Source organism: Sceloporus occidentalis, unplaced genomic scaffold (assembly GCF_023333645.1).
Source record: "Sceloporus occidentalis isolate IW3139 unplaced genomic scaffold, rSceOcc1.0.p SCAF_147, whole genome shotgun sequence".
NCBI lineage: Eukaryota > Metazoa > Chordata > Lepidosauria > Squamata > Phrynosomatidae > Sceloporus > Sceloporus occidentalis.
Genome location: NW_028317127.1, coordinates 841,504 through 862,756, shown reverse-complemented (window position 1 = coordinate 862,756; position 21,253 = coordinate 841,504).

The window sequence follows — 21,253 nt, the reverse complement described above, 5'->3', positions numbered from 1 at the left end:
AACACAAGAGGCTTTGCATGAAGTATCACTTTTGTTCTTCCGTCAGCAGCCCAAAGCAGCCCTCGGTGTGGAAAAAGCAAAGTGATCCATGCTGACAGAGCAGTCTATGACTTACGGAGACACGCGTTGTATTGTAGCTATGGTGACTACGGGAAGCAGGATTCTGGGAAAGAAAAGAGGGATTCGTCTGCTGTGAAGGCAACAAGGAGGCCGTGAAGGCAACAAGCGGGCCGTTGCACGGAAGCTCTAAAGAGTCACTTTAGCCTTTGAATTTCGCAGTCAATAATGATGTCATTCTGTGCATAAGCAAAAGATCCGCATCATGCAAGCATTCCAAAGCAAGCAGATTTCATTGCAATTAAGCAACAGATTTAAAAAATACATAAAATATTTTGTACATTTCCGAGGAGCACTATTCTTGACTTTGGAAAAAGTGGGGTGTTATTTATTAAAACTCGCTTTCTCTATGTTTGGTTGCTGGCTTACAGTGAGCAGAATTGTCTTTAATGCTGCTTTTTGCCAAGAGACAGCTACCATCAGAATAGATTGCAAGAGAAATGTGTTTCAGTGACTAGGCTATTGAACCCACTTTCTACACTCTACTGGCTTTATTAGGGAACGCGTGCAAGATGATGGTGGAGGGCTAACATACTAAACTGAAGGCACTTTGGTCTCCCGGACATTAGATTTACAAGCAGTTTGATATCACCACAGACTGCTACTTATATATAAACGGTTTGACTAATTAAAAGCAATTTCACAGTCGTACATTTTATTATTAGTCACCTACTACCATCTGTCGCATCGACTCACTGATTCTCCAGGGAGCTTACTGCTAAAATGCATTTTAAAGTCATTTTGACAAAGAGTAAAAAGTGGAAATTCTGAAAACAAGTTAAATCATTAATTAGAAGAAAGCGCTAGAGTTCCCAACTTCTTAGGCAAAGCATGTTTTGGTGATTTCCCTCTGAAGGTATTTGGTTGGTAACACGGGGTGGCACATTCCACCAGCAGCGTGCCCTGGGACCACATAAGCTACATGGTAAGGCCAGACCTGGCTTCAATACCGTAGCAGACCAGTGAGCCAGGTCACTGCTGATCTAGGCCAAGCACGCGACCATGTCCAAAACTCAATGCCAAATATGTCTTTGCTTCAAACCTTTCTACGTCAAACACTCCAGCTTCTAATATTCCTGACAGCCAAGGATTTCAAAGCTTGGTAAGCTGACATCCATGAACTGATCACTTAAGTAAGCCACTATGAATAGGTGATTATGACTACTAATACTATTGTCCATGGTGTCCGTCAAGAATGAAGCAAGCGACAATAATAGAATGTGAGGAGATCTCATCAAAGAAATGCTAAGTAGAGATTTAGCCTAGTACCAACTCTTTATTTCATATGCACTGCAAAGTCTAGAACTTATTGTGGGCTATTTGGAAAGAGAAATTGTGGTGGGGATTTTAATCACCAGACCAACCAACGGGACAGAGTACTGCCCAACCAGCCTTAAAAATTAAAATATCTGAATGATTTAAGTTTTTTAAATGGAATGAGTATTACAGTACTAGGTTCTTAAAATGGCCAATAAAATATGATGCATATGATCATTGAATTTGCCCACTTCTTTCTTCTGTACAGTTGACCTGGGCTAACAATGCACTACCATTTCAACTCTTTCTTGGCGTCACCATATCCTGATAAGGTAGCTCGGTTTACTATCTTCTGCTCCAAACAATGAAAAAGCCTAGATCAGATCCTGCAATAGAGTATTTCTTTGCCAAGAGGTTTTATTGTCACTTTAAACACACCATGTCCGTGCTATCATTCCAACAGTGTGACAAAGCCCAAGTGTTTACATAGAATTTATCTCTAAAATACTTCCTTTTCTTTAGTTGGCCTTTCTCCTTCCCTTTTATAATCGTCCAGAACTAACTTCCTCCAAAGCATCCACGATATGTAAGTCACCAAGACTGTAATTTGATAATATATCCTCAGATACACAATGTAGATCATCTTATGTATCCCTTACTCAGGTTACTCCAATATGTTTGTACTGATCAGGTAACCAACTGATCAAACTAACCTATATAACGTGACTAGTCTACTAAATACACTTAACTGGTGAAAACACCGCATTGCAGCACCCCCTCCACCATCCACATTTCCTGCTAATCTTGGCTGCTTCAAGCAGCCAATCGCTTGCAAAACAAGCGTTCCCATTGATTGAGTAGGCGCACATACGCACTACTGCTCAGGAGGTATACTCCGCGGAATGTACCTCCTGTAATGCAAATACCAAAAGAAAAGGCAGCAAATGTATAGAGAGGATTCTGATGAGTCCATCTACGCACTTGAAAGGCAATACTCTGTTTCATACGATTGGGGTGTCCCTTTAATCAGAGGCACATATAAAGAGCAAATAAGCAGTAGGCTCGTTGGAATAATGGCATAATGTATAAAAAAAATTCTGGTGCAAAGCTGTGTGATCGCAAAACCTACAGCAACCAACAGAATGCCCATGCCAATTCGATCACTCTCGTGCTCACAAGACGTACTATTAATACTGCTTGTAGCAAGCAAAAGTGACACATAAGTAGCAAAATAGTTAAAGATGCTCAACATGATTTTTATTATTATGAAGCAACTTTCATCCCTTCCTTTACTTTAACTCAAACTTATCAATCAAATCAATTGCCCATACAATATTAATCCATTGCTATACTTTAAACTTACATTGTAGCTCATGTATTACCGTATTTGCTCGATTATAAGACGAGGTTTTTTCAGAGCAAATGCTCTGAAAAATACCCCTCGTCTTATAATCGATGTCGTCTTCTAATCAGACCTCAAAAAAATGTCTGCTGGGGCCGTGCTGCTTACCGGTGCTTTGGTCGCGAGCAGCGTCTCTTCTAGCAGCAGGAGAACAGGAAGCTAGCAGAGCGTCACATAATTCTTCCTCCCCCCTCCTTCCTCTGGGGGCGGGGCCAGAGAAGTTGCTCGCATAGCCGGGCCCCTGCAGAAGTCTGCGAGTGGGAGATCTGCAGTTCAGGTAAGGGGGTGGGGGAGGGTTTTTGTGATTAATGTGTGAAGTATGTGTGATTAATGGAATGAATGAGTATTTAAATGTTTGTGAATGAGTGTGTGTGATAGCATGGATGTGTAAGGGGGGGGGTGGTGGTAGCATGGCATAGGGAGGCTGTACTCACACTCCTATCATCCCCAGGTTCCAGCATGTACTGGCTAACTTGGCTTGATAGGAGTGTGACTGCTGTTAGCAGTTTATATATATATATATATATATATATATATATATATATATATATATATATACATACCTCCAGAAATGCCTTTTAACCCCCTATATGCCACTCTGCCCCATGATATGCCTTTTAACCCCCTATATGCCATATAGGAGGGTATAAGACATTTCTGGAGGCATATAGAAAGTTAAAAGGCACATCATGGGGCAGAGTGGCAAATAGGGGGTATAAGGCATTTCTGGGGGCAGAGTGGCAAATAAAAGGAAATAAAAAAATATATATTTTTCTCAATCATAGCTTTTATTAAATATGAAAAAATTGTTTACATGAATTAATATTTACTAGTAAAACTTTTTTTCCTATAGGGTAGTCTTATATTCAGGCTTTTTGTTTTTTTCCTAAATTAATATTTAGATTTTGGGGGGTCGTCTTATAATCGAGCAAATGCGGTAATAAGCGCAGAGGAGGAGCAGCTATAGCAGCCTTGCACTTTTCCCATGTTTCCAATGATGCTGCATTTTTTTTATTGGTTTAGGGGGATTTTAACACAAAAGGAGTTCAATTTTTGCATCTAATCTAATTTAGTCCGGTCCTTTGTAAAACCAGACAATGGAATTAGTGTATGTGTCCCGCTGCCAACAGAAGCAGAAAAACCTGTTTCTGAATCAATTGTGATTGTGTAATAAGTCGCTTTCTGCAAGTTATGTCTTAAACACCCAAGCCTTTTCTTTGCGATTTATAAATAGTTTAAAACATAAAAAGTATGAGGAAATGTAGATCAGAGAACAACAGAAAACCTCGCAACCTCTTTGGTTGCGGCGTCTCTTTTTTTCTTTGCTGAACACTAAATTCTGGCTATATGATACATAGCTATATGATCACCCTATATCAATACAGAAAGGGAAATTGACTTTAAATGGGACATACATAGGATAATACTGAATATAAGACAACATTAAGGGGCTTGAGATTTGGCAGCAGGCAACGTGCCAGAACTGAAGGGGTTTAAAGGTATATTCCTGCCCCAGTTGGGGCTTTTTCAATGACAGGTGAAACTTGTTGGCCAAAACCATGTCATCAATGGTGGTTTATAAGAGCAAACAATCTTTGCTGGTCCGTACGCAGCAATTTATCGAGCTCTCTACACTCCTCCACTACACACAATCTGAGTTGACATCATAACGTGCTGGTGTTATGCAATAAGATGCAGTATGCATAATACTTTGTTTATTCAATATTTGTTTTAAAGTTTTGAGACTATTCCATCTCAACAGAGCCAAGTACTCTTACTGTACTTTTCTCTCTCATCATTATACCTCCAACTAAGGAAGCCATCGCCTCCAACAAAGAGGACCAATTTAAAACACCACTGTAGCCCTATCTACAGGTTAAATGTATACGTGAGTACATTTTCCATGAACTCCAGTGCATTGTACCTGCATGCCAATAGGTAGTTCTTCTGTCACCTAACTCCTTTCCTGCTACTGAAAGCCGGGACCATTCATCGGTATACGCGCACATGCTCGGTAGAACTCCCATTCTAGCACATTGGGGCTGAGCTCCTATTGAAATGGATTACTGTAGCAGCAGCCAATTACATGCGGGCTGTCTGAACGCCGATGCATTGCTAGCAATGTATTTACCTTCTGGGATGCCTTAGGCCCGATCTAGCCGCCTCCTCTGCACAAAAGGCACACCGCATAGAAGCCCATGGAGCAAAATGGATTGCAACAAGCATCACAAAATAGAAAATCGAATTTTAGACATTTCTCTCTCCATTTTTTGTTGAATATTGTGATTATCCCCCCCCCCCCAAGTAGCAAACAAGCAAAATCAACAGGGTAGAATTAAGAAGCGCCAACACCGACCATGTGCAAAAGCCGTGCAAAGCCAAAGCAACTACATGTGATCGATTATAGCTGCAAAATCCCGTGTCGCAATTATTGTGATATCTGTCCACAATCAAATCAGAATAGCAATTACGTCCATTTCGACCTGAATAGAAAAATTGTGCTATTTTGCGTGGACTTCCTTTTTTCGTTAGCAGGTAAAACCCCCATCTCTGGGACGGGGGTGGTTTCTAAAGCTTCGATTTCAAAGTGTCAAAATCAGAAGGGTAGATACATGAAAAGTAAGGACGGATCTGCGTACTTAATATTTACATTATAACGCATTTTAGGGATGGCAGGAATGTTGGAAGCATGGCAGATGGTGATGAAAACTGAAGAAGTTTTATGGAAAGCTAGACTTTTATTGACATTTCCCAGGCTTTGCTCTATATATGCATTCATGGGAGAAAAAAATAATAATAGCTACTTACTTCTAAGCAGCACACATCCACATCACATCGAAACACTGCAAGGAAGGACCTTTTGAGACACGCCGAGGTCCTTGTTTCCGAAGTATGACTTTTTCCTCTTCTCTAAATCTAAAACGGATACATTCCAGGGGGAAAAAAAACATAGCATTAATATTTTGCAATACTCCAGCATGTCCTTATAACTTGGGTTACCCATATAAAAAAAGCATATCTGAAAAATGCTAGTTAAATATTGTCGGATTCTAGCCAAAATGTATTTGAAGGATTTTTTCACCAAATCTATTGAATTTATCATGAAAAAATGTTACATCATTGCTAGTTTTGGTCATCTGGCTCAAAGAGAGGGGCTGATGTGGCAGAAACGTAAAGCGTTATTGTAAAAGTTTCTGTGGTTATCAGTCGGAGGGAGGATGCTGGATCTGCCAAGGTTTGGAGAACACAATTGGTGTTCGGTCTAAGCGGGCTGATTTCACTGATAAAAGATTCAATCCAGCGGAAGGAACACAAATGTCATTTCACTTTTACGCTACCGCATATGAAGTCTACAGGTCAGCCGATAAAAACGAGGTCTGAGGAACCCCGAAACAGATGCCACCAGCCAGGATGTTGAGTCCTGCATGTCTTCTCCAATATATACAGGGATTGGCTCTATTGTCCCATGACAACTAGAGATTGGCGTTAGTATTTACGGATAAAGGAAGTCATTGAACACAATGGTCTAGACGTTATGTTGACATAACTATGGAGGTCAATTGCGATGACAGATCAAACATTAATGAGCCTGATATTACCATCGGCATCTAGAACACGGAGAACATTCAATTACAACTGTATGAACCACTGGGTTAAACATGAAGCGCGGCGGTGAAAAGTGATGCAAACAGCATGGACATTCCATAGGTTGCTATGGCGACTGCACTACTTTTGACACTTTGGACCAGAATTATCAGAATCCCCAGTTTTTCTGTATTCTGTTAATAATCTAATTACAGCTGACTTTAAAAAAACAAACAATTGGCTAGTTTTTAGTTAAAAAAGTGTGTATTCAAAGCATCGACCTGATGAAGTCATCTACTGATGTCAACATATTTACGGCAGCTTTTGAACTTTTTAATCATTTTGTTTCCGGGCATCTGGCGTTCCCTGTGATAGAGGTAATGTCATCTTCAAGCACAACATGTAACGATATACAGAAGATTATGAAAGCTGACTAATCAACGATTTAACAATTTAAATAGAGAAAAAAATATTAGATTTATTACTATATTTAGTGTCAATGTAAAGAAATGTAATTTTCCGTCCTGAAAGTCAGTATATTATGTGCGTGTGTGCATTAAATATTAAAGAGAGGGTTTATTGTCAGAAAAATGTAACAAAAATTATCTTTTGTTTCAGAAACCCCTGGTGTTAAACGGGTTAAACAAACACACATTATAACGTATTTTAGAGCTCCCAAAAAATAGTTACACCGGTTAGGAGATGCGTATTAAAAATGTGCACCCACTAACTAGCTCTATATATATAATACATAACATGCTGTCTCATTTCCCTTTAACTTCCTAATAGATTGCAAAGGGAAGCGGAGCAGCGTCCCAGCAGAAGTGGTAGAGGCTGACACAATGATGGGCATACGACCAAGGACTTAAATTTGAGGATTTTAGAACAGGGATAATGGGCAGACTTGTTGAGCTGAATGGTCCTTATCCGTTATTATATTATTATTATTTATTTTATAGAGCAGCGCTGTATATTCTATGTAAGCTCCCGAGAACAGTGCCGTGTCCTGCGCAGGCGTGTTATATGTGTCACAGTATGCAGACACGCACAATTTCATATTGTTAATTCTGTACTTTCCCTCATCATAGCAGCGCTATGGTATACCGTATATGCGGGATCTCTGAATTAAATGTAATAAGAATAAGAATGGGGGATCAGAGAGAGTAAAAATCTACCCTCTAGCTGGACAGCTCCTCTCTGAATCTCGCATAATAGGGGCTGTCCACAAGGGCCATTTAAATGCAGACACACAAACTCTTCATGCTGCAGGCCAGCTTTTTACACGTTGACTGCACCGGTAAGAATTGTTCATTAATCCTTTTCAATACCCAAGCAGATCTCTTCCATCATGCAGATCTACAGGCTTCCAGAGCACCATTTAAGTCGCACGGCCTCAAGGCATGTCTCCCATGCTCAGAAAAGAGTATTTAGTCCAAATAAATAACTTGTATTGGGCCATCATAGAAAAAGACATAACGTTACATGAGCTTTTGGAACCTCGGAGGTCTCTTTTTCAGATGGAATGCACAGACAGACTGACATTACATTATCTGTTCACATACAGGTAGTATGACGAAGATGATCACCTCTGTACAGACACCTGTTTTAAAATGTATACAAAAGAGCAGGGGAAAAGGGTGCTAAAGCAGCAATGTCTAAGAAGTCAGGAACCGCGGAGATCTAGTAAGTCTTTGTTTTTATTTACACATAATATTATGTGTAACGGTTACATTCCGCCACAAAAGTATTTCAAACCAGCCCTTTACATCTAAGATCAAAGTGCTTCAAAATAAATAAGAGCATTACGTCTCAGCACGGGTTTGGTTAAGAAGTTTCCATGCAGTGTTCAGAAATCCAACACTGCCTGCCTGCAGATCAATACACAGGACCGAATGCTGGTATGCCCACCGGGCCTTAAAGAGTTAATCCCCGGTGACACCATTAAACTACTTTTGCGCACCCCTTCAGCACTGGCGGAATTATTAACCCGTGTCAGTCCGTGATTTCTGTTTCACCTGCAGAGTTTCGGTGTCGGTATAACGCTGATCGTGTAGGAAGTTCTCATTACTCGTGTGTCATTGTTTTGCGCATCACGAAAGGCACCGGCACTGAGGGGGTTACACGGCCTCCCGAGCCCACCCACTCCAAGTGACAAAGTAGGGTAAGAGTCCAGAGAGTTAACCCCTGCCCAGCGAGGAGTGCAGCAATCTTTGAGAGGCGAAGCCGAAGACGTAAGAAAGTACAAGTTAACAAATACTCACTCCCTAACGTCACGCCGGCCCGACGCCTCTTCTGTCCGGTGGCCCCGTACCCTCGGCAAGCACCGTACTGTACTCCGCTCTGGTTCTATCCCGAAGGCCACACCCACCCGCTAATCCGCGCCCACCCGTCCTGCCCATTTCAAACTCTAACCGCCACCTCACCCTCTGCACAGTCAAAATAGAACGAAGGGGAAGGCGCGACATTTGGAATGGCCAATGGGGAGAGCGCGAGCTGGGGACGCGACGCTGTCATTGGCGGGGACGGGTTCTCGGCTGAGAGTTGTGTTCGTGGAGTAGGCCTGGCCCTAGGTGTTAACGTGTAAAGCGCTAGCGCGTCTCACCGTGAGGGGACGCTGGGCCTTGTAGAAAGGGAATAGTTCTGAGGCGAAGTTCATAACGTGGGGTAACTGGTAGAATGTTCGGTCGCGTTGTTCTGCACGCAGCTTTGTATTGGAATTGCTCGTTATGTTTATAACGCGCAGCGACTCCTTGGGGCATTTTAAATCTGCTTCTGCCAGCCCGACAATAAAGACAAGCGGGTGACGGAAAAGTCGACCCTGTACGATGGGGATGACCTCCGTCACAGCCTGACGCTTGCCCTGAGGGAGTCCGTGAAATCTCAGGGTGGCTCTAAGCATACTTCCCAAGTGACAACCTGCTATCTTATCTCTAGATTGTAAGCTCCTTTGAGCAGGGCCCTCCTCGCCTGTTATTTTATACAGCACTTGTTATGCACATTGTACAGCGCGATGGAGCATGATGGCGCTATACAAAACAATAAATAATGAGGTTGTTGGGACCATGGGACTAATAACATGAATGAAGGTATCCAAAAACCTGCGATGCATCATTTATAATTAAGGAGCATAGATTAGTATTACAGTTCCTGCCAATTCATACACCTACATCAGCGTCATTCTATCGCAGGGCGGAGTGATAATTACCGTATTTTTCGCTCCATAAGACGCAGTTTTTTTCCTCCCAAAGTAGGATGAAAAATCAGCCGCGTCTTATGGAGCGAAGATGCAAGGGGGGGGGGCAACGATATACCGTATTTATCGGCGTATAACACGCACTTTTTTAACTAAAATCCGGAGCTTAAACCCTACCTGCGTGTTATACGCCGATAAATCCGGGGTCGCAACTGAGGCAGGCGGCGGCGGCCGCCAGCAGAGGAGTCCTGGATTTCTGCCAGTCAGGGGGGCCCAAGGGGTGCCGAGCGGTTGCTGAAGACAACCGCTCGGCAACTCTCGGGCCCCCCTGCCTGACAGATATACAGGAATCCTTTGCTGGCGGCGGCCGCCGCCACTGCCGCCTGCCTCAGCGCTTCAACTCCTGTGTTGGAAGCGTTTGTCTCGGGTGCCGGCGCTTTACGCTGGGCGCCGGCATATGACGTCAGACGCCGGCGCTCAGCAGTGAAGCGCCGGCACCCGAGACAAACGCCTCACGCTTCCAACACAGGAGTTTAAGGTAAGTGACCGGGGCGGGGGGGGGAGATCCTGAGAAGGGGGGGTTAGGGAGTTAGAGGGGAGATCCTGAGAAGGGGGGGTTAGGGAGTTAGAGGGGAGATACTGAGAAGGGGGGTTAGGGAGGGAGGTCTTACTGTGTGTGTCTTACTGTGTGTGTGTGTGTGTGTCTTACTGTGTGTGTGTGTGTGTGTCTCACTGTGTCTGTGTGTGTCTTACTGTGTCTGTGTGTGTCTTACTGTGTGTGTCTTACTGTGTTCATAGCTTATTCAGTTATTGTAATAAATATTTTAGCCCATTTTTTAGCTCAAAATATTTTTTCCTTTTTTTTCTCCTCTAAAATCTAGGTGCGTCTTATCAGCAGGTGCGTCTTATAGAGCGAAAAATACGGTACTTGTGGGTTGACCGCGATGATTGTTCGTAGGTAGAGTGATAATCACTACTTGGTAATCTGAAATAATTGTTCTTAACTGAGTGATAATAACTCCAGGCCTGTTCACTGAGCTGCGAGTTACTGTATCAGATGTAATGTATCCAACCGATGGCTCCATGCTAACATGGGAATTCTGGATGAAAATGAGGTCACACTGGGTCAGAAAAGGTTGATGACATCATCTGTGCCCGTATTCAATATTGTGCAACCATGAGGATTCCAGTTGTGACAGTCTACTCCATTCTTAGTGCAGTCAGGAGTTCTACAGCTTTAGAAAATCTAAGCTAATAGCTGGAGAACACGAGAAATCGTTACGGTTTGAGTCCATGGGGTTTAAGCCGTTAAAAGGTGTGTTTTACATTTTCAGGATCCAGCTCGAAAACCAGAAGCACCAATAACAGACGAGGAAGGCTACTTTAGAAACTTCTCGAGTTTAGTGTGTTCTCCCTCAAACACTGTAATGCCTTTTTCACATATTCGTGATATTCGATATTCAAAGTCTGTCAACGGTTTATTAATAAGCGGAGTAGGATAGACTTTTTTTTATAGATACGCAGCTTAAATTACATAATACAGAAAATAAACCCCTTCTGTAAATTCTCCCTGATGTACTTGAATTCCTAGAAAGTTTGAATTACCGGATGGATCAATTTGCTCAAACGTACTCACTAGGACTGATCCAGTTTGGCTCAAACACCGATACCATTATTAATATTATTTATTGTTTTATATAGCGCCATCAAATTCCGTACTGCAGGACACATTGGTGTCCCAGTCTCTTTGCTTAACCCCGATACTTTGTTACATCCTTACGGCTGTAGATGCTTCCCGAGCCAATGCTCTACTTATTTCAAGGCATCATCATTCTGGGAGCAAAACGTACCTATGGTGAACAACTATTCTGAATTTGTCATTTGCTTTTATTAGTCGGGTATTTCATACAAAACATTTGGTTTTGAATGGTATATCCTTCATGTGATCACCTGTCGCATTAGGGTATTCTTGACTTCAACTACATAATCCCATTATTAATTGGCACTCTGAGGAGATTGCTGCCTGGCAGTGCAGGGGTAGTGCCCACTATCCTTCTGTTTCTAATAGGACTGTGGCCACGGTTTCCATAGATATTTCCAAAATTCCTTTACTTTAAAAGTTTTCTGATGTTGTCAATGAGTAGGAGGCTGACAAACCTCCACCACACCGTTAATGTGACTGCCCCTTTGAACTTTTGATCGGAACTGTCCCTCCCAGGGCAGGTTTACCACTTATCTGCACCGGAGACTGACGCTGTGGATCAATATATCAGGGAGAATTCACAGGGTTTTTCTCCCGCTGCCCTTCTTCACTCGCGGGAGCCAGATTCTTTTTTTGTAGTAAAAAAAGGATGGTACGCTACGGCCCTGTATGGATTATTGGGGTTTAACCAGCATAACTACTAAAAACATCTATCCTATTCCGGTTATTGTTAATTTGTTTGACATAATTTTGAGGTTGCCATATTTTGCACAAGTTGGATGTTTGGGGAGCATACAATCTTGCAAGAATTTGCGAGGGACAGAAATGCAAGACAACATCTAACACGTTTCAGCCAATACAAATGAACTGTTATGCCTTTTGGACTTTGTAACGCTCCAGCTGTCTTCCAAGAATTTGTGAACGACTACTATTGGGCCAAAAACAATTTATTTAAATGGCTTTTCGATACATTCCCCAGATGTGCAAAAGTTATTACATAGTTCGAGACTAAACTTGAGAAGTGTCAATTAAAGGTTTACAAATCAACCCTCCTTGGCTATGTTATTAGTGCTTCTGGTTTCTAGCTGGATCCTGAAAAATTAAAATACATCTTTCAATGGCTTCAACCGCATGGACTCCGCTACTGGATCCTAAGATATTGAAAAATACCTCTCGGTCAGACCTTTACTAGCCAGGTGTCCAAGTAGGCGGCCACTATAGCAGCAAGAGTTTCACCAATCATACTGGACCACCGGGGAATGCAACACCAAAAAAGTTTGGCCATTGGTGGGGGGTAGAACAAGAGTTGGGGGGGTTTATCACAGGGGTCTGTGGGAATATGACTTGGTGCAGGAGATTATGATAGGGCCTGAGGGATCTGGAATGTGCCATTCTATCTGACAGAGGGCTGTGGGTAAAGCATGTGATAGGAAGCAGGGGCAGGGCCGGACTGGGAATGAAAAGCAGCCCTGGAAACATTTGGAGAGCAGCCCCATACAGTTTATAGTCGAGCTCTTATACCCACACACACCCCTTATACATACAGTCACAATATTTGCCATACAAATAACTATAAAACATTCTTTTTATCGCATTATTTGTATTAAAATACCTGAAAGCACAAGTGTTAAAAGGCCCTAATAAATTAAATACATTACACATAATGGAATCAAAACATTTGCTACTGAGAACATTTTTAGATGAAAAAGTTCCATTTTATTCGGTGGAACAAAACAGTAATCACATTAGTCTTCACGATATTCTGTAAGAAACGTATTAATTCATGTAAACTATTTTTTCATATTTAATAAAAGCTTTGATTGAGAATTTTTTTGTTTTTTGTTTTTATTTCCTTTTATTTGCCAACGTGCCCCCCCCAGTTATGCACATCTGCCCCCAGGCTTGCCACTCTGCCCCCAGAAATGCCTTATACCCCCTATATGCCACTTTGCCCCCAAAAATGCCTTATACCCTCCTATATGCCACTCTGCCCCATGATATGCCTTTTAACCCCCTTTATGCCACTCTGCCTACAGAAATGCCTTTTGACCCCCTATTTGCCACTCTGTCTCCAGAAATGCCTTATACCCCTATATGCCACTCTGGCATATTGGGGTTAAAAGGCATATCATGGGGCAGAGTTGCATGAAGGGGATTAAAAGGCATATCATGGGGCACTCTGCCTCCAGAAAAGCCTTAAGCCCCCCATATAACCCCCCCGACTTACCACTGCTTCTGGTGTCCGGTGAGGGCAGCGGGTGGAGGCCGGCATTCATGAAGTTAAAGGGGCTGGTGTTCACGCACCGCGTCGCCCAATGGCTGTGCCTCAGCTCTTTGTCCCATCCCTTTTAAGACGTGGGACGACGTGCTGAGGCACTGTCATTGGGCTGCGGGGTGTGTGTGCACACCGGCCCCTTTAACCTCATTAGGTGGCGGGAGGAGGCGGCCTGGGTGCCGCTTTGAAGGTTGGTCTCCCAGCCCACGGACTGCCTAGCCCACCGGGAAATTTCCCGGTATCCCTCTGGGCCAGTCCTGGCTGGGATACATTAAGGGGTATATGACAGAGCTACATGAGGCATGTAGTTTAAAAAAAGGGGGGACATAATGATGATGATAATAATAAAATGGTGTAGTAAAGAAGGTTAATTAAAATGAATGAGGGAAAAGTACATTGGGAGGGGTAAAGGTAAAGAAGGGGGTTGGCTAAAAAGGACATAGGGAGAACACTAGAAGGAAAGTTAGGGGCCTACAAGCTTTCTTGCACAAGGGCCCTTAGTGGTGACACCAGAGATTATATCTGCTGTGATTGATTTCAGCCATAGACCCAGATAAAGCTGATGCCCTGGCCGAAATTCGAATTGTTTTCAGGTTGACACGATTGAACAGTTGACCTTCCTCACTTATTAGACTTATTCGCCACTTTATCTGACTAAGGGCCTTATTTACTAATGTCAGATAAGTAAAGCAGATGCCATTTAATGCCTTCCCATTAAGGTTTAATCACATAAAAAACCAGCACAGAATCATTGAGGCCGTTTCAGTTTCTATGACAACAACTTATCAGTGCCTTTCACCGGATAAGTGTTCCTGGCAAAAAGTATGAACGAGCTAAACTTTTTACAAATAATTATTCCTGGGAGAGACTTGGGTTATATTCATCAATACCAAGAATGATGTTTCCAACGCTGGATTTGGTTACAGAGGTGAACCAGCACCTTTAACCCCAGTTTAAAAAAAAAAACAAACGAAGATCAAGCTGCGGTTTGCAAGAAGCAAACAGAAAACATGGTTAATTGGCAGACAAACAAAATAAAGCATAACATGGACAAGGAAAACAACACTAAAGTACTTTCTTCTCCCTACAGCATCGACAGACGCAAACAAAAACGTTCTTAATGATCTCCTAATGTATCAGTCTGTACAAGTGTGAGCAAACAGTCTTATCTAGAGCACATATTAGCTATTTAAATCTTTAACCACAAGGTGACATATTAGAAACTGTTATTTTATTAATTGCATCTATGTAATTAGTTATGAACGTTCCTTACACCCTAATGAATTAAACAGGACAGAGAAGATTTCCAGCAGAGTTAGGGCTGGTTGCTATGCTACGGCATCCTAGTAATATGTAGAATAACAGTATCGAGGAGGAAAAAAAAGAATGCTTAAATGACAGGGTGTATGGTTACAGACCCAAAGAAAAACATACGAGATGGAACCTGGAGGCAGTTTGACAATGTGTGTAACCTGACGCTCACACTGTCACAGCAAGAGATGCCTTTATTGTTAGCTATGGCTACTGGTTTTGTTTTCTGAACGGTTCAAAGGAACAGCCAAGAGAAGAAGAAGAAGCTTAACTCAGCTGGTAAGAGATCTAATACCGAACGCATTGAAATCGTTTTCACTTTATTGCAAGAAAATATGTTTTTCAGTAAATATGGGGTATATTGTTTTGCACAATAGAAGAAATTTTCGTAAGGGCTTTGACAAAATAGTAGTTTTATGACACGAGATTTAAATACAGGAAGATCTTTCGCAAGTAATTTATATCTTGTAGAAATATATAAGTCAAAGTCTATTATCTTGGTGACACCTTTATTCTAAGTAATTATTACTACGCTATGTGCTATATGCTTCCAGTTTCTAAACTTTGAATATTTAGTGATCCACAAATAAATAGAATATGCCACAAATGTATCACGATATTCATTAAATCGTCTGCATGAGGAGTTAAGATGCAGTTTGAGGTGGAATATATGAAAATGCTTCAGAAAATATTCCCAACAGATACTTTTAGAAGGCATTATCCCTTAAATTAGTAACCTCTCATATAATTAATTATATAAGTAAATAGGAATGAAATCATGATTAATGTTCTAATTGTATAAATTATTCAGTATTTCAATCGCTATTACATTTTAAAATTAAATATGTATTTAAGGATAGAAAGTCCCAAGAGCCTTGTAGCCTTGGCTCCTTAAGCCTCGCTTTTGGCATAAAGCCTTTGGGGTTTATTTACTATAGCAGAGTTTGCAGTAGAGCTGTGGTTTTACCCCTCTCACTTCACTATTATAAAGGGCCAACAATTGCAAGTTTATTCAGTTAGAAGTGTTGTGCTGGCCCTGTATAATGCATAATTCAATGTCTGAGGAGGCTTTGGAGAAATCTCACTGATTTGACTGTATGTTATACAGGGCCTGCCAAACGCAAACACAACTCTCTGCAAACTCGGCTATCGACTCTCCCTTTAGTGAATCACCAGCTTTCCTGGTCCCTAACCATTACGGTAATCTGTCTCCTAAGCCTTATCTTTCATTTTAAGAACTCTTATTATTTTGCAGGTTTAAACCCATGGTATATTTGTAATGTTCACAAACTCAAAATGGCGCTTTCTGCAACGGACCACAACACCAATAACTCATGCAGTGCATCAGATGATTTATGGGACAACCTTGCAAGTGACACAACTGATGATGAACAAGAAGAACTTCCTTATGATGGGATACACGAATGCTATTTAATTCCTAATACAGATTGCAATGAAGTAAGAAGCTCAGAAGAACACCTTGATCAGCTTGAATTAAATAAAGGGATCAATATTGAAACGTACTCTAAAAGTGATAAAAACAAAGCCTCCTGTGAAACAGCAGAGAGTGATGTTTTTAGTTTTTCTGAGAAAGTGTCTCAATACTCAAGTGAATATGAAGAAGAAACTTTACAATCTTTCAATCATGAAGGACAATCTAAGGTTCTTACCACCATAATTCCAGATGTGCTTCTACGCCATTTTAATGATGACAATCTCCTAAATCAATGTCAATTTATTGACCATGAAACTATCCCAGAAATATCCATTGCCGAAAGCAGTGATGAAATATTAATCAGCAAAATGATCTGCACAAAACAGAGCCAGGATGGTTCAGAACCTGAACAAGAAGATGATTTAGGAAAGCTTGTGCTAGTCACTGATGGAAATGATAACCAGGAATCTAATTTGAATAGTGATAGAAATTCAGATGTGGACAATGCTCTGTCTTTGGTGAATTGTGAAAAGGAAAACCCTACATTTATAGAAGAATGTACAGGGCAAGAAGATCCTCTCCATGATTGTTTTGATAAAGAAAGTCCATACCATAAATATGGCATTCAAAGGAGGTTGTCTTCAAATGATATAAAGTATGGCCAAGGACAAGTTCATTATAAGCTTCCTGATTTTTCAAAAGTTCCACCTAAAGTCAAGATACCCAAAGGCAATGGTAATATTAAGCCTATGCCTATAATGAAGAGAACCAGATCTTCTCCTAATCTCACTGGTCCATCAGTCCTTATTAAAGATATATTGGATTCCATGCAACCTTTTGTTGAACCTGAACCAAGCCATACTTCTGAACTTTTGCATGCGCAGGTAAAATAAAAAATGGCTTAATGCGACAGATATGAATAATTCCATGTTATATTTACATTCGACTCTCATACTCTACTTAATATTAACAATAATTCAAATATTTTACTGTCCCTCCCTATGCCATTTGAGCTCACTGAGGAGAATAAAGTCAACCATTGTGTCCTCTCCAAAAACTGAGTATTCTTCTGATTTTCTCAAGGTACAAGAGGTACAAACAGAAGTGCACCCTCATGGACATCAGGCAGGTATGATTTCTATTATGTTTATGTTCATGGCACTTTTGTAAACTGTACTAAGTTTTGAACTGGAATAAGATTACATGTCATGGTCACAAGCCAAAGTCATTAACATTCACCTAAACATTGTGAGAATTGAGTCATAAATTATATAGAATACAGTGGTAAGGATAGCCAAATAATAGGGATGGGAAAAATAATAAGGTGGTAGAATGGATGATTGTAGGCATAGGGGAGAGTTGTTAAAAATTCTAAGCCTAAGGGCACTTTATGTGTAAATAAGTCCATTATTATGCAGGTGGAAATTCCCAGTGCACATAAAGTCAAATGTAAATGAGATGTCCAACTATGTAAGAAGCAATGTGTTGATTCAGCAAGAGAACAACAGGCAGTTCTTTAGACAACCCTCATCTGCATATAGATACTTGCCTGTTGTTAACATTTGTGTATTGCCTAAATGTGGATGTTGGGAAAGTTCAATCTTACCTTAGATACTAATACTAGAAAAGCGTAAGGATGTAAACAAAGCACACCATTCAACACACTATGCACAACGTTGACATTCTTAAAGCATCAATAATGCCTCGATGTAAACTGGAAGAACGTTGGATTTATTCATTAAAGGGAAAGAGGAGTTGAGGTTTCAACTTCCTCAATCCCATCATTATGAAGGGAAAACACAAACCAGTTGTAAAAAGTTATGATATTTTGGTATTCTGCTTAATTTGACTTTATCTTCACGAGGACCCTGCAGATGACTCAAGTGGCTCAGCTCATGCCCTACTTTGAAACGATTATTTAATTTGTTGAAGGTAAAGAGTTAATCAAAACCTATGTAACCCAAGTGAAAAAGTTATTCCCCCCACCAAACCTAATAACTGGTTTTGCCACCACAAATGCAGTTTTTCCGTTAGTCTGGGCTGTTTTGTGACCTCCTGCATGAGTCCTCGATGTAGGAACTCTGGTAGGCTGGCTGCTTCTGGGAAGGTTCACCACGGTTCCAAGTTTTCTCCATTTTTTAAACAATGGCTTTCATCGTGGTTTGCTGGAGTCCTAGAGTCTTTTGGTTATACCACTTTCCATTTATAATTAGAAGGGAAGTTGATGCTTTAATTGAGGCCATTTAAATCCTTGATCACATTTCCATTGTCTTGCTATTATGATCTTTGCAGCAATGAGACCTTGTAGAGTCAATAGACTTTGAAATGTGTTCGTATTTTGCCATTTTAAATGTAAAATACATGTTACTGGATCCAGGTTTAGTGACAAATTCTCTACTTTTTTTAATAACTCAATCACCATCTTCCACAGAGGAAGTCCTAGAGTCTTACAGATGTCTTTGCAGTCCTTTCCAGACTGATAGATGTCATCAGTTCTTGAATTTCTTTAGATCGTGGCATCATGTGCTGCTTTTTGAGACCTTTTAGCCAGCTTCACTTTGCAAGACGGGTTCTGTTTAATTAATGTTTAGGTTCAACGTGGCTGGCAGTCATCATGCCCAGATAAATGTAGTGAAATTGAACTAATTCTCCATTAAATGTGGTTAAATTGGTTGATTTAGTAACTAAGGGCGAAATTACTTCTGAACATATTGCCTGGTAGGTTTGGATAAGCTTTTTTCCTTCTATACACAAAATCATCATTTAAAAGCTGAATTTTGTGTTGGGTTATCTTTGTCTAATATTAAAATTAGTTGGGTGATCTGAAACATTGAAGTGTGACAAATACGCAAAAATAAAAGAAATCAGAAAGGAGGCAAAGATTTTTTTCAAGTAACTTACAGGGTAAACAGTCTTCTACGACCCACAAGTATAAGTCTAGTAGGAGTTAAACTTGTTTTATTTCCGGCAAACAAGCACAAACAGGCAGCTTTCAATATTTTTTGTCAAGGTGCTGTATCTCTATTCATCCATATAAATAAGAACAATGTGTGGATAGTTATTAGCAGATTCCTGCTGCACGCCGATGTTAATCTAGAGACAAAGCTCTTCATTTCTATTTTGCTGTTCACAGAGTCTGACGTGTATGAAACCAATTCTGTATTTTCTGAAGAGCTTGAAGTATCTAAGAATATTGCCAGCCCAAAAGGCCCAACAGAGGGAGAAAAGATGTCTGAAGTGTTAAAGGAACAAGCCCTGCAGCTGAAAGCTAAAGTAACCGGTGCATTTTCTTTCTAGTGCTAGTTTTAAAGGAATCAAATCACTTCTCAGTTTTTTCTTCCAATGCTTCACTATGCTGAATCTCAATGACAGCATCTCCAAGACCTGAAGTGTTCTTCTTGCCTTCTTGGGCACACTATGATAACATCACCAAATGCCCAAACATCTCTGTGGCACATTATTCTCTTTAAATATGACGTTCTTATCACCTAGCAATTGCTTCATTTAATTCTTCTGTTTAGTAGCAGTAAATGTGATCCAGATCACATAAGAGATTGAAGACTGCCTTGTTCTCCCGTGCCAGGATATAGCTCTTCTCTTGAAGAAGCCAAAGTTATTTAAACCAATGGACAATCAATGTTCTGCTTTTGTAGTCACATACATGCGTTGTTCCAGCAGACATTCATATAGTCCCTAATAACCATTCACATATAGTAGTGAGCGACATATTAACCTCAACAAATACAAAGGATATTACCGTATTTCAGTTCCATCTACTGATTGTTGGCCGCTCCTGCTGGTTACTATCACTCCTGATTGGCTGGGATCAGTGTCTTCAGATGATCAGCTATAAAAAAAAAAGTAGAGAAATACATTTATTTTCAGGACAGTTTTCTAAAAACTCCTGCAGTGTATATATAAAATTACATTTTATTTTATGATCCAACTACCTATCATGAATGAGATATATAAACTGAGTACTTATGTGGAAATGGCTAATGGCCCCTTACTCAGCTAGGTTGTCTTTGATGGTGTAGATCTACACATTAATATAAACCAATTTCTTTCCCTAGGTCGAAAGCTTTTCTGATTGTTTAATTAAGGGTACATTACCTGTGAAGGAACAGCAGCTGGTAACCATGTTGAATATAATTTGACCCGCTGTTTGCTGTGGTTTCCTTTGTGCTGTTATCCTAAACAATACTCCTATCTCCATTGCTTTCTTTCATAAAAGGATTGACTGTCTTTTCAGGTTCTCTTTACAGTATGCTAAATGATGGCTTGGGCTGTTAGTAGAATTACGCAAAGTTTGTTCTGCATCTGAAGTGGCAACCCTGAACTTTAGGAATTCTGCATGCAACACTGTGACAAACCTGGCATATAATAATAATAATTTAATATCAATATATTATTAATATCAAATAATGAACCTCACAAAATTTTGCCCACTTGGCAAAAAAAAAAAAAAGATTTTCTGCTTCTTGGAAATAGTGATTAGAATGAGGTTATTCTTCAGTTTAATTGATTGAGCTGTACTCGGGAACAGAAAAAGAAATGATCTTGGATTAAACTATTAAAATAGGAAGGCAAGAGCAAATCGTATGTGTCAGTTGTACTTGGTTTGGATATTTATACTCAAAAAGTAAATGCTTTTGTGAATTGTTTTTGTGCCATTTGACAAATAGTGGGGGGGTTTTCACGTAGTTATTTTTCCATCACATCTTGAGAAAATTTACCAGGATCCCGTGAGATTTTTAAGAGCCTTTGAAGTTTAAGCAAAGTGTCACTTGTTGTCATGTACATATTAATATATACTCGTAATGCTAATGAAGTCCGTTCCTCCAGGAGTTTTAGTTTCTAGAAGTCCAAAAGAACAGAGCTAGAACGCATGCTAATCTAGAGCTGCTTGAAAACATTATTAATTATAATTATTATTATGCAAAGCATAAAACAGCACAGTATTTTAATCTGATATG